This window comes from Passer domesticus, chromosome 1 (genome assembly GCF_036417665.1).
Source record: "Passer domesticus isolate bPasDom1 chromosome 1, bPasDom1.hap1, whole genome shotgun sequence".
Lineage (NCBI taxonomy): Eukaryota > Metazoa > Chordata > Aves > Passeriformes > Passeridae > Passer > Passer domesticus.
Window position 1 is genome coordinate 120,302,776 of NC_087474.1, and position 15,923 is coordinate 120,318,698.

Sequence of the window (15,923 nt, forward strand, 5' to 3'; positions counted from 1 at the left end):
TGTAGTTTCTTCCTGCTGGATAATATTTTGTTTAATATGGCAGAAATCAAAGAGAGGACAAACTTTTCAGTTCATAGCATTACAACCAGTCCAAAACTTTTGCAATTGAAGGCAGCAAAATATATAAAGAGAAATGTGGTTTTTTACAGTTCTATAGTATATAAGCAGGAAAAGCAGTAGAAAGAAACAGGGCAATCAGGCAGAACAAGCACCCTGCTATTTCAAAGATTTAAAAATCAGTGGAATTGCAATTTACAAAACTAAAATTTTGCTTTCTTTATCCTAATTTCTCATTCTTAGCCATAGATATTTGAACAATTTATTAAATGCTGTATTCAAGGGACAGATTTATGCCCTCTCTTCCTGTCTACATCAAGGGCCTCTTTTTGGAGGTGTTATCTGTCTGGTAAACTGGATCTTCAATTATTTACTGTTGGAGCTATGGAAAGTAATTTTAATCCAGTTTATTAACTGAAGGTTAAGAGAACTGTGATGGAAATAACAGCTCCCTTAGTCATAGTTGCTCCCACTGTGTTACTAAGGCAGGAGGTGGGCACCTGTGGAATCACACTAAAAAATGGGTAGAACTGCTCGCAGTGTTTACTAAAGAATCTATATCATTCTGCTCTTACTGCATGACACCTGCTTGAATATTTTCATACAGCTGCATTTCAGCTTTCATTTTCACTCTTAGAAGAACAGATTTTTTTTCTCATTTTATCCACGTGTGTTCCTTCTAAAATGGCTCCTTCACTAGGTTGTAGTGGGAATACATTTATTTCAGCTCTTCCCAGTTCTTTTAATTAATTCAGTGTTGTCAGTGTCATTAATGCAATAAAAAACCTCTTAATGTCATTATAACTCGATTTAGAAGTGCTGACTAGTTTCTTAAATTTAACAGCAATAGGAGTTATCCTATTCAATGTTCATTGTAACACCTTCTCTTATAACTTTCTTTATCATTGCTGATGACTAACTTAGATTAATCAACCTTAAATATTATATACAGTATTTCTTGTTGAGCATGATGCTTTTATTGATATTTCTGGAGGGATGAAAAAGAAAGGCAATGCGATAAAGTACTGGAATTGTCTGCCTGGGGAGGTGGTGGAATCATCCTCTCAAATGTGTTTAAAAAAAACACTGGATGTGGCACTTGGTGCCATGTTTCAGTTGAGGTGTTGTGGCATGGGTTGGGCTCAATGATATTGAAGTTCTCTTCCAACCTAGTGGTTCTGTGTTTCTGTAATGTTGAGCTCCTGTAAGAAAGTATTGTGGTTATGTTGTTGGATCAGTTCATGACCCATATTCAAGAGCAAATGTTAGGTTTAGTAATGACAAAGCATTTGTTTCTAAATTTTTTTTTATATTCTGTTAAAAAATAATTTTTCAATGGACTGTATGTCACTTCTGTATTTAATTTACCAGGAATCATCTGGACCTCCTCTTTCAAGGTTGGTTGATAAACTGGGACCAGATATACTGCAAATACAGAAGTGTTTGTGGAAGGAAATGAGGAATACTGCAAGTGTCACACTAGTGTGGTCAAAATATATAAATAAGGAATTAAAAAACAAAGGGTCCATATCCTCTATCTCGTGATGCAAGCAGGACTGGCAGTATCAAATTTCAAAGTAAAGAGAAGATAAAAAATAGGAACAAGATTGCAGTGTAAATACAGAAGTTTAGAATAGAGATTAGCACAGGAACATAGGTGTGATTAATAGTTAAACATATGACATGGGAATGACAAGGTGAACAAGGGCCCAGTAGCCACACTATTTTCCCTAAAGTGTTGGTTTACAGCTCCTCTGGAATGAAGTCAAAGCAAGATCTGAAGTCTGCATAATAACCTTTTTGACATTCTGATCCTGATCTAAATATTTTGTATTTGCCACACAGAGACTTAGTGGGTACTGGGAAAAATGTTTAGATCTCCTACAGTTCAGGTGGAGAACTCAAATCCAATTTCATGAGGATGAAGACACTGTTACCACCCTTGAAATTTCTGTTATTAGCTGTTGTACCTTTGCTAGAGGAAAATAAGGAAAATTTATCTGGTTTCTGATATGACAGATGATATTTTGGATTTCTTTGTCTTAAATATCTATTATGTTGCAACTTTTTCCTCAATTTTAAAATATTAATCTAAGGCAACTTAAAGGCTACTTACTGAATTTGTTGAGGTTTTGGAGGATTTTTCATTTAGGGAATACAGTGCACACATTCTTAGGAAACTATCATCATTAATTACACTGCTCACAGAAAATTTATGTTTTACTAGCAGAAAAAGTCCTTAGTTTATGTAATTTAAGAAGCAAAATGCTTTTGCTGATATATGTTATTTTCATTGGATAATTACTAGGAGCTCCACTGTCAGTAAAGCAATTTGCTGACAGTGGCTTGACCTAGATGGGGATTTCTGTACTGGTACATGCATTTCTTGAGTAGGCTGGGGATGAAAACTCCTTTTTCAGTTTTGAAATAATTAGTTTCCTTCTACATATTTTTCATCAAGCATTTGTATCTTGACTGCATATGCTATTTTATGTGTATTATATGTCTTAATAGGCTTTGACAATAGTTTTAACTCTAAAGTGCTTTTTCAGAAGAAAATGAAAATGTTGTTCAAAATACTAATTATGAATTTTTCAATAATGGAATATTTGAAGCTGGTAGTCTACCTGTGTGTGCGCATAGACATATATGCATATCTATATATAGACACACATACATGGAGATATATGTATATAAATATATATCTCTGTGTGTATATACAATAAAATTTGTGGAGTTTTTTGTTTTCTCTGCTGTCTTGCTTCATGAGAGTAAATGATGTCTTAATCTGTTTTTAGATATAGATTTTCTGGGAAGGTAGTATCCACCCGAAAACACACTTACTCCCTTGTGTCTTAATTGCACTCATTTAATTGTAAAAATGCATCAGATGAGACCTCATTTAAAGTCTACACATTTTTAGCCTCTTTTATTAATTCCTGATGTGAGATGAAAACAAGCATTTAACTACTGCAAATTTCTTTGGCATGCCAATATTCAGTATTCAGGTTGTTTCAAAGTCCTTGGCTGTCCCTGGAATGTTTGATAATTTTATTCTTTCCTTACACACTTGTATCTAAATATGTCTTTTAAAAGTATTGTCTTTCGGTCTTTTGATCTTTTCTTATACCAAAATTTGCTTTGAAAAAGAAGCCTGTGGTCCTACTCTTTTGTATTGCTTCAATCCTTCTGGAATGCAGTCCCTGATTTTCAGAAGAAGACACTGAGTCACACATACATAAAATGCCATGATGCAGAGCTTCCCTTTCCCTGTGGCTGTCAAGTCTCGGGTCAAATGGTCATCTGGCATTTGTATGCTGTTGTTGAACCTCATCATTGTTGCACGTCTGCTCAGAAAGACAAAGGCACTGCCTGGCTGATAACAGTTTAACAAGTTAAACAGAGTTCAGAGGACTGCAGTGGCAAAATGTGCTGTACAAAATGGAATGTATAAATTGGTACTTTCAGCTGTAGTACAGAAGTAGTGCAATAAAATTCATAACTGTGAATTTTATTCAGTTTCAGAAACTGTGATGTGAGTGTAGGGACAAAGTCAAGTCTGACTACTTAGATAATAGTTTCCATGTAACAGTTACATGGAAAAATTCTTTTGAGATTCCTTTTAAATTAATATTATATGTAAAGTAGAAAAAAGTAAGTTAATATTCTTTCTGTGTACTTTAATCTCTTTTATCTTCTTTCCTGACCATTAAGTTATAGTAGGAAGGGTTTTTCCTATAAAGATGGATCAATTTTTTCATATGAATTAATCCTAAGACTTCAAAGTGAAAATGTGTTTAAGAAGACAATTGCATATTTCTTCCTTAGTCAAAAACTGAAATTTATATTTGCACTCTATCAGATTGGAGAAATACACTAACTGGAATTGTGGATTCTTGCAGTCCATTCTACAAGTACACTAGGAGCAGAATAGCATAATTTAGTTTTTCTAAATACATGTTCTAAGCACTATGTACTAATGGATATGAAGATAATTTGAATTCTCTGTTATTTTGTGCTTCCATATATGTCGTATATGTTTTCACTGTTAGTCCTTTCTTTTAGAATCTGCCTTTAAATGATCTTCATGAATATCTGTTTGCTGTTGGAAGGATGATTTTTTTTTTTAAATTTTATTTATTCATGCATCTGTTTATGTCAGTGATAGAATAAATTCTAGAAATAATATGTTTGTGGTAAGTCCTTTTAAAGAACTCAGCACAGTGTTTTTCCTAAACAATCTTTTCCTGCTGTAGGACTCTGGAGATACCTGAAGGAGTACTGGGGAAGACAGAATCACAGATCTAAGGCTGATCAAACAGTGCAACAGGCTACTCAGATAAGTGGTGAAGTCTTCATCCTTGAAGAATTAAAAATCTGACTGGGGATCCTGCAGCTGTGGGTGCTGCCACTGCTTTGAGCAGTGGATTGCAGTGGACAGTCTCCAGAAGTGCTGTCTAACTTCAAATATTCTGTGACTGCAACTGTGAGCCGAGAAAATGGCAGTTTTGTCATGGGCACAGTGCAGAGAGCTCTGTTCTCATGCTGAGAAAAGTCCTAGTATGCTCCCACCCTCTAACCAGAAAGGAGGAGAGTGGTGCAGAACAGACAAGAGAAGGGAGCTGGAAGAGCAGTGGTTGTGTTTCTGGAATGCCAAAGAAACCACTGAATGTTCAAATCTCAGCTGCCTCTTTTCCACAGGTCTCTGTGGTTAAAACATTTTAAAAAGCTGACCTTATGGATCAGCAAGAGATGATCTTTATCATGACCCTCACTTCCCTAATCTACTTACCCTTTTTCCTCTGGGAGCATTGAAAGGATAGCACACTATGTGCTATATTTCTCCCTCTGAAAAAGTTCCCTTTACTTAGAGAGGAGATGAAATATTTCTGCTTTTCTTTCATCTTCTAGCACCAGTATCCCTTTCTGCTTCTTTCATCCCTCAAAGTGTCTCTCTTCCTCCTAGAGTGCTTGAAAGAAAACACCTACCTCATTCAGTTATTATCTAATCTAGGGGCCCTTTCCTGCTTCCAACATCTCCCCCCTTTCTTTTTCCACTTACCTCATTAGTGAACTCAGTCTCCACAGACTTTTTTTATCTACTGTGAATGGTGCTGTTATCATTCTTGCCTAGTGGAGGGGAAAACCCCCCAAAAAACCAAGGATGCTATTCCTGCACTGGGAAGTACTCCAAATTATGGATTTCCTTAGCAAAACTCTTGGAACTCTATTCCACCTCCTTACCTCCCACACTGGGCACACTCTGAAAATCTTTGTAAAATAAAAATTTTGGAAGAAATAATCTCAGCCTAGACACACTGATAAAAACATGCTTTACTTACGTAAGTAATCTATGTCATGTGTTTAAACTGTCTCAGTCACTGTCTTGCTACTGTAGCAGTTATTATTGACACATTCCAAAAAACCTTGTGCTCATTTTTCTGTACCTTTTTTTTTTACTTCGTCTGAGGCTCACTTTCTCTTAGTCTTTCTGATGAAAGCAATATTCTTAGCATTGCCTTAAATAGCAGCATGTGATTTTAGATTATTCTTACTGTAGGTGGTGTCATGCATTTACAAAAGAAACCCACTATTTTTTAAATGAAAATTTAAAATTCTCCCTGCACAGTGCAGTTCAGATATTTGGGTTGCAATTTGTACAGGCACATTACTTGAAGAAAACCCACCCTGGTGTAGTTTCAGAGGTGAGCTGCAGAATCTTGTACTAAATCTCAAATAGAGTATAAATATATGAGTGGTGCCCAATAGCCAGTGTTGCTGCTTGCACCCAAAATATACTTCTCCAAATCTGCTCAGTAGAACTTTATCCTGGAGATTTATCACCACCTCTGGTGCTTAGAAGCTGTCTCCTAAATGTGCTGGTTTCTAGCAGCAGGCAGGTAGGTTACACCAAGGCACTGAGCAGTTCAGACATACATTTTTGTCTCCAATGTTCTCAGTCTTTTCTCCCAGGCAACTAGCAATAGCACAAGGGGAAACAGCTTCAGGTTGTGCCAGACGAGGTTCAGGATGGATATTATGAAAAAAAATCACTGAAAGCATGGTTAAACATTGGAAAAAGGTTGTCCAAGGAAGTGGTGGAGTCACTATCCCTGGACGTGTTCAAGAAATGAGTGATATGTTTTCAGTGTTATGGTGGAATTATGTCAACAGTTGGAGTTGATAGTTTTGGAGGTCTTTTCCAACCTTAATTATTCTATGATTCATTTGAAACCTGAGAGAAAGTGAGCAAACTTGGCTCTATGGTTTGTTTTTTGGAGTAGTTGCCTAGGAAGGATGCATAGTTTTTGAATTAAAACAAGCAACACAAGTTAGATTGGAATATATCAATTGTGCATCAAGACAAAGGACTTTCAAAGGTAACAGGAAGAGGACTGTAGTTCTACTTTCTGCACCATTTCTGGGGATGTTCTTTTCTATTTTTTCTTGGAAAAAACACAATTATTCCAGTTCTCAGTGGTTTACAATTCTTCATTCAGTGTCATCCATTACAGTGAGTCTTTGCAAATCTGAACTATTATTCATACTTAATTTTCTTCTAGATGGTAGGAAAAAGACTATTACTGTTCTTCTTCAGTAATACTTTAATGTGTATGTTGATTTAAATAATCTTAACATATCTATAATTTAATTTTTTTCCTTTCCTTTTCTTTTTTCTTTTTCCACTACCCACCAAGTCTCAGTATCAAGCCTATTCTGTACTGATAGTTTTGAACCGTAGTTTTGTCTGGGCTGTGGGGAATCTAGCTGTTCTTGCCTGATTGCAGTTTCATTTTTGATAATTCAATATTCAGTTTGTCCTGCTTTCTTCCACACAGTCTTCTTGTGGTGATTAATAAATTCCATTCTCTCTAGGGCTTATATAGTTGACTGAGCAGTAAATAATATTGTATCACTTTCCAACCTAAATATTTTCTCTGTAAGTCTTTGTTCCACTAGAGAGAGGAGGAGACATATTTAAAATGAATGAAAAGCATTAGAAAGATACTCTCTTGAGGTACGGGAAAATAGGGAAGAAAGAAAAAGGACAATGTGACAGCTGTGCCTTTCCAAAGAGGGAATCATATCCATAACACCCTGTACCTACAAAATGGAGTTCTCAGGTTCTAATAGAATAAAAAGTGATTGAAGCCTAGTCCAGTTAATAAACCAATGTTTCTAACACATTTTGTTTTCAATTTTGAAAGTGTTGTGAGTTTTCAAGTTTCTGAATGTTTTTAATTAATAAAAAATAGGATTATCTATTGAAAAGAGGCTGATCCCTTATTGGTGCACAATGAAAAATGTCTTTGTTTTTCTCAGAATTTGTTTCTAATGCTTATTTTTTTCAAACGGTATAACCAAATTTTTCTGGGATATGGTTCAATAAAACTACATCTTTTCAATATTGTTTATTGAGCAGCCACAAGAGCATGTGGATTCTTTACAGTGAAGGGATGGCTTTGCATTCGAAAATAATCTACATAACTTTTTAGAAAACAGGAAAATTACAATAAACTTCATGCAAGTTGCTAAAACAATCTCATCAGGAAGAATTTGTATTGACATGGAAGGAATGAAGAGGGAAATTACAGAAATGAAGATGCACATCTAAATATATTGCAGTTTGAAACATTTCAATTTGCATGCAAATTGGATATTGAATAAAAAAATTATAAGAAAATTAAAGTGTAAGTCCTTTAATAAATTAGAACAATGTACAAAAAGCTGAAACACATTTTGCATGTGTCTCTGCTACCTTCTTGACATATATATTATGATTTTTACTACCACTCTTCAATTAATAAAAGGTAAAAGAGTTTAGATTTAATTCCAGTAGGACATATAATGCAGTACATCACAATATTATTGCAGGGCTGTTATTAACATTAATCATTATGTATATATTCTCCTTGATTTATTAAGCAGAAAGATGAAAGGAAAAAAATTAATTTGAGGAACAAGGTCAAATAAAAAAAATCTGCTTTTGGAAAAAAATTCAGCTGCATAAATATTAATCACATTTAGTTTTAAACGTGTCTGCAAATTACAGTAGATAAATTACATTGCCACTGGAAATTACATAATGAGAGCTGTTATGTAAGGGAATGCCTGTGTTGCTGTATTAAAAATGATACTGCACTCTGCCTGCTTTTATCTGTCTATCATTAAAATTTATGTCTATTGGCCAAGCTGTTCATAACAAACTCACTTATTTTTGGATTAAATACTAATTTGTTATAGCAAAATGAGTGTTCCTATGCAGTCTTTTAAGTGTGTTGGAAATTTTTATTTACAAGTACTGAAAAATAATTGAACAAAAATTAATAATCCCTTCCAGAGAAAGAAAATATTGTTTAACATTTCTTCACAAAGTCATTTTTTGGTTTATACATACAGTGGTCTTACGGATATCTAGAAGAGGCGTGCATATGAGAAGGACAAAACCACTTCAAGTTGATTGGCAAGATTTCATAATGGGATTTTATTATGAGAATTTTAGGTTCATTTGTAGTTAGAAAACTATCCTCAAAATATAAATTAATTTACTGTGGATTAATATTTGCAGCAACAATGTGGCTATTTTGACATTATCATCAGGCTTTATACAAATGTCCAAACATCTAACTCTCATTTAGGTCTTCTGTCTTTTGTCTTCTGGCTTTAACTAACTTTGGGGTACTCTTTAGTTGTCTGTGTTACATCTGTAATACGAAGAAACATATATGTGAGGTTAAATGAAGGGAAGAAACAATTAGAAAAAAATCCCATTACTTTTATGAAGAGAAGAGCCATTTCCAAATACGCGGTCAACAGTGACATGTCAATAAAACAGCAGAATTTCAAAAAGAGTGGGTTGGGCTTTGCTGTTGGATATTTGAAGGTTACCAAACTGCTTCTGCTGCCATGCAGTTTGTTTAGTGCAGCGTGTGTGGTGTGGGCTCTTACTCAGAAACCTCCAAAAAGTGCCTGGCTCTCATTGTGCACCATCCTGGTAACTTTGGTCTATGAACTAGGAGGAGAATTCTCTTATGAAATGCTAGGAAAGGCAAGTCCCAAAGGCAAAGGAGAGAAAACCCTGAGGTTTCCAGTAGTAAATGTGAATTATAGAACTGTCAAGCAAGATTCCAAGAAAAAATAGGCAAGGAGATCTGAAAAATATATTCAACTGAAAAGTAAGTGTGACATTATTACATCAATACTTCTATGGAGTTTCTTCATTTTGTGTTATAGTATTCTTTACACAAAACCAGAAAAAATGTGTTTTTCTCTTTTTAAACATGCCATACCTGGCTACATGCTATGAAGTTCTCGTGAGAAGCTTACACTTTCAAAAGGAACTCTGACAAAAATGATCTCTTTTTCTATATAGCTGACAAAACTAGCTGTAACAGTACTGGAATACAAATAAATAACACCTAAAAATATGCAATGAGAAAGAAGAAACTGTAAACCAGAACTATGGATTGAAAATTACTTTGGAGACTTGAAGGGTTATCCAATATTTAGGCATATTGAAATACATACTTTTACATTTCATTAGCTACTTTCAAATACTCTACATGCTCAACATTCCTTAAATGTTGATGAGCCATTTTATATGTTATCCCTTATAGTGATAGTTTATATTTGTATTTAATTTTAAAGTAGTGACTACTTAGTAATTATTGTAATATGTTATTGTCAAAATGTATCATGTTGATGGGGCAAATACATAAAATAGTTGTCATAAGTATTCTCATCTTAACTTGGACTTATTTTTTGTGTTATTAAATGAGACTTTCCTGCTTAAAATTGCAACAGTACAAAATAAATGGATCAGTTCACTGTCATGGTAAGATAATGAATACATTTCATCTTTCTGTAGTATGCCAGCAAAAAAGTATGTAACACAGTATGATGTTTGATATTTTCCAGCTATTTGTGTGGGTGGTATTGTTTTAAAACTAGCTTAACACTTTTCAACAAAATATGTAGTAAATGCTCTTAACTCTTCCAGCTTGAAGTGTATTTGAAGCCTGTCTAATAGGAAGATTTTATGAGAATCTCATTGGACCTTAAAGTCCACTTCTTAGGACCAATAACAATAAGGGAAAACAATAGAACTAAAGACAAGCCAATATTTAGCAGACCTAGTTCAGCGTTTGCCCCATCCAGATCCAAACAATTTTGAAGCTATTGCCTCTCAGATCATTCTGTCTTAGAAATATATATAACAATATACTGAAAGCAATGGAAATTAAACATACAAGTGGTCAAGCTTTCCTCCTGTTATGTCAGATATTTTAATTCTTGCTTAATAAAAAAAAAGTAAAAAACTACAAACTTTTTTTTCAACAAGAATTATGTTTTGTAATTTTTATGTATTAATCAAAATGAACCAAAAAGTTACCAAGGGAAGAATTGTTTGTGAGTCTTTTAGGGAACCTTCTTTGACTGTGCAACTAGAAAATTGAAATGCTATTTAAACAGAAGAAGACTATAATAATAGCTTTTAATACTTTAGGTAGTACCTAGATATTCTAAAATGTATAATCTTGAACTTTTTTCTTTTCTAAAGAATAAACAAAAATAGGCAGCAAAATAAAACAACGAGCATTTCTGCATAGGTCAATACATCATAACTATCTATAAATGAATAGAACACATGTATAAGCGTGTTCAGTAATCATCAGAATCATCAGTAACTCTTGACAAAAAAGAAAAAAAAAAGTCCTGTAGTGGAAAGTGACAGAAGTGACAGGAAGAAATACAGAATTCTTCTCTGGAACCTCTTACTGTGGATTCATCCATAGCAAGGTAGTGCAGGAGTCATGGTTTCACCCCAGCCGCCAACTAAGGGTCACATAGCCACTTACTCATTTCCACCTGGTGGGATGGGGGAGTGAAATGAAAGAACAAAAAGTGAGAAAACTCATGGGTTGACATAAAGTTTAATAGGGAAAGCACCCACCACTTCCCATTGATAGGCACATGTTCAGCCCCTTCAGAATTGAAAATTTTGAAGATTATATTTTTGGGTGACAACTGGCCAGAAGAACAAATTCTTAGGTGTAATTTTGATTGAAGATTCTATTTATATTACAGGAACCAAAAGTTATTTTTAATTTTATAAGGAAGCTTTAATTCTGGTACATGTGACGAGGTATATATTATCCTCAAAACTGTGCAATTCTTGTTGATTTTTACTTATTTGATATTATTTTCTTCTGGATAGTGCCTAGCAAGAGACATCAGCATTTGAAGGAGGAGGTTTAGCGATGTGTGAAATAAATATTGTCATCATTTTGGGAGCAGGTTTAGTTCTAAATGAAATAAATATTGTCATCTTTTTATTCTTATTAACAAATAGCTAAATTATAGATGGGGAGAGGTGTCTGTTGTTGGTACTTTAAAGCAGGAGCCCATATCCAGCATATCTACCTGGTAGAAGACATGTGATGTCTCTTGCAGTTAAGTATAGTGGCAGATTATATTGCTGGAGCTGAATATTGTACCTTAGAGTAGAAAAGAGCCAACAATTTTTTGTGAGTGTTGTGAAACTCTGTTGTCTTTCTTCTCACATCATTATACTATTTTCTCCTAGTAAAATGTGTGAAATGGAATGTCAAAGTTCTGGGCTTCTCAGTTATGGGGAATAGGGAGCCCCACCTAGCTCTGCACCATGGAGGTCTCCACTGTAAGACAAAGAATGGTTAATTTGCAGGAGTCCTGCCAGGATTTTGAAGGAAGAAGGGAGTCATTATTGTACAACAATGATATTTCAAAGGCAGTAGGGTCTTCTATGTGTGCGTCTGTCTGTTAAGCAGTGGACATCACCAAAATGAATTGACGCATCAACCTGACTTACAATTTCATTCCAAAGCAGTCCTATATGCCTAAAGTTTAAGAAATACAATTCAGTGAACATAAATACCATTTTAACACTGTCGATAAAAATAAAAACTTCTGGGTTTATGCATTACTTGGAGATGATTACATATTCTCTTTGTCAGATCTGTTGCATGTTATAATTATGAAGACAGAGATTCAAACAACATTTGACGTCTGTAAAGCTGTTTCCAGGAGGCACTTGCAAAATCTTACTTCCCTTCTCTCAGTGACTGTCTGCCTTTGGTCTTTGTCTCAACTTCTCTCTCATTCTATCTGCCCTTAGTTTGAGGCTCTGAAAATCCTTTATTCCTTCTCTCTTTCAGTGTCACTTCTCCTACAGAAAGCAGGATCTGAGGATCTGTGCCTTTCGTGTGCTTCATCTCTCTTCTATATCTCACATCAGACTGTTCCAGATGAATGTCACATCTGTCTCATTCATCATGCTTTCAAGAAAGAGTTTACCAGTTTCTAAAGAAAACTGAAACTCCTTTGCTTCCTCCACCCCTTTTCACAACTTTCAGGATTCAGTTAAATTAAAAAAAAGAAAAAAGAAAAAAGAAATATTTCCATGAAAATATTATTGAACTCTTCACACTAAAATAACAGTGGGGCCACGCTTTTTTCTCTTGTTAGGTCTTCTCTTTTGGGTGATTAACATTCCAATGAAATGCATTCAAAAGCAGTGCAGAAACCCTTTTAAGCATTCTACAGTTACTTTTGACCTATGTCTGAATCCTTGGCAGCAGTCAAGTGTTTGAGTCAGTCAGATGTATGAAAGAAATGGTTTTTCTCCTCTGCAGGAAGACATTTGAAGTTTCAAACAAAAATATGCAGCTTGGCACTTCCAGTAGTGTTATGGCATTAATGAGAAAAATATTATATTTCTGTGTCAATTTTTTTGTTTATCAGTATAGTATCGAGGTGAATTTTTTTTTCCCTTTTCTGATTGATATTTCATTAATGCATTTTTTATGGCTGATCTAGCTGCTCTAATGTCATGGTTCTGTCATCATGTTGTGATATAAATGTCTAGTCCTGTACAGAAGATTAGGTTGAGTGCAGTGTTATAACCTCTCAACTACTTCATGAAGGAAGTCTGTGTTATTTCCTAAGAGAAGGACCCTCCTAAGAGGTTCATATTTTGTTATTTTTTATTGTTATTAGCATATGTTCCACACAATTATTCAGATGTCTATGAAAAAGGAGGCTCATTTCCCCATAATTTTTCCCATTTCCCATCACAAACTTTTCATAACCATTTATAACATTCATATCTAAAAACTGATGCCAAACTGAGCTTTATGACTTTTGTCTTCAGTTATCTTTTCCTCTGTGACATAGCCAAAACCACATTCCATTATCTCTAGATCCCCACACTTACCTTTTTGTCTAATAATAAGAAAAAGCTTCGTATACATGAGAAGAGTCTTATCTTCCCCAAATAAAAATGTTATAGAAGGAGGCTCCTTAAATCAGGTTTTTCTGTAGTAGTTTTTCCATGGGAAAGTTTGCTTCGTATATGACCTGACTTCATAATTTTTTCCAATACTTTCAGTACTTCTGGGTTTTTTTACAGAATTTATTCTGTTCTGTCCTATTACTTGTCACTGTATCATGGAATTAAATGCAACCACATCCTTCTCAGCAACTGTTATATCACTTTATTTTTGCCTCTGTTTATTCTGGGGACTACCAAGTAGTTCAGTAGCTGATTCTGCAACTTGAATTTGATAAAAATGCCGCTCTTACTTCACTATGAATTATGTTGTACAATGCAGAATTGGGTGTAAAATACATTGGCATTCCATCTACAAAATAAGATGAAAGTTTTGTAGCGGGGAGGAATGCTCGGAGAGACCTGGAATGCATCTCAGTGTCTAGCAACAGAAACAAATTTACTGCTGATAGGGTTGTAAAAGGCAGTAGTAAGGTATAATTTCTGTTTAAACTGAAAAAATCAACTAGTGCTTGTGTCACAATCAATCTGATTCAAGCTCCTTTACAGTATGCATTTATTTATTTATTTATTTATTTATTTATTTATTTATTCTTCCTTTGAAAGTAATTTTTCAGGTTTCATCTGTAAATAATAATGACTTGTGAGGCCTTATTTTATGAAAAGACTATTTGAAGGCTGCTAATGCAGTTGCTGGGGATAAGCTGAATCACCAACAGAGGGAGCATTGACCTGGAGCCATTCAGATTACTCAGTATTTTGAGAACAGGTCACTGAAATAATGTCCCAAAGGAAAGACATTAACTACTGACAAAATAGATACATTTTTAGCTACTATTTGCTTGGTTCCCAATAGTTAGTTCAAAAGCTAATTAAAGTTTCTGATTAAAATGAAGCTAAAGTAGAAAGAAGGATGAATGGAGATATTCACTAACATAGAATCATACAAAGGTTTGTGTTGAAAGGGACCTTAAAGACCATCTGTTTCCAACTCCCTGCCATGGGCAGGGACATCTTTCACAAGACCAGGTTGCTTAGAGCTCAGTCTAGCCTGGTTTTAAACACTTCCAGGGATGGGGCATACACAAGTTCTCTTTTAACAATTTCTGTTAATCTAGGGTGCTATTTTCTCCACTTTATATTACAGTAGATTTACAAGCTACATTTATTAAAAAAAATTCTGGCATATCTTATAGTTCTAAATAATGTTACCATATTCTAATAGAATTTGGGGCTTATCCTCTTATGTTCTCTTCAGTAGTAAATAAAAAGAAATAAGGCATAAAACCCATCATTTTATGTCAAGACCATCTGCTACATAATTTTGAATTTATTCCCTCTTACTGTTATTTCATTCAAAGAGTGTAGCAGATGGTATGGAACCATCACATAAAGTACCTTAGTCTTCTTTCATTTACAGGTATTCTAAAAAATCTGTCTATAGATCACTGTTAACTAGATACTCTGTAGGAAACCAATCAAGGTTGGTGACTATAATTAACAACTAATGACTCACGTCCTGATGTTTTTACTTATTTTAAATCATAGAGCATTTACCAGTGGGAAATTCTCCCTGAAGCATTACCAGAGCAAGGAATGACTAAAAAAACCATTAAAATTTCAGAATTTTCTCTAATAAACTATTATTGCATTCACTTTCTTCTTGTGCTGTGTGAAATCATAACTCTTTTAGAAACAAACAACATTCAACATTCTTAAGTTTAGTGTCATATAAGTCTACATGTCTCCAGTCACCTTTGTGTAAAAGGATCTGCAAATAAATGCAGTAGCAGGAACAGCCACTGAAGAAAGGAGTTATAAAAGACAATATGGAATATTGACTACAAATTCTCCTTGAGACTTTGTCCTCTTATGTTTTAATGAGAAAGGTATTCTGAAGTTGTGCATGCTACATAGCCCTTGGCACTTAAACACCCTAGTCAGAAAACCATGATCAATTAAGAGAGAGTGAAAGAAAACAAATTAGTCACTATGAGATTCAGAGTTGCAAAATTAGTCCCTGGCCTTAGCCATTTCTTTCAGGCAGAGCTCATCTTAGTACAGAGTGATCTCCAGAAGACAAACCAGGCAGTGTCCATGGCTGTAGGTAGGTGTCAGGAAAGCCTCAGAAGGATTTCTGTTGAGACAGAGTGGGAAGTAACACCAAATGTCATTTGTGTTTAGGTAAATCTACGTCAGCTCGGATTTTGAATCAAGCTGACGTAGACTTTTTTATTGCTTATGCAGAATAATTGTGTGTGCAAAACAAGCAGAGTAAGTCTTGCAGGGATGATGGTTTTAGTACTGCTGAATTACAAACAAATGCAAAAGCAGGAAATAGCAGCTGAAATAAGTGATGAAAAAACCTCTAAACAAAGAGGAAATTTAATTTCACTGTTTAGTCTGTTTTATTTAAATGTGGTTAGTAACAACAGCTGGGATAACATTCAAATAAGCGTGATTAGTTACTTTTCCTCCTAAATAAAATATTTTTATGACTTTTTTTACTAAGAAAAAAAATTTTTTACTCATGTTT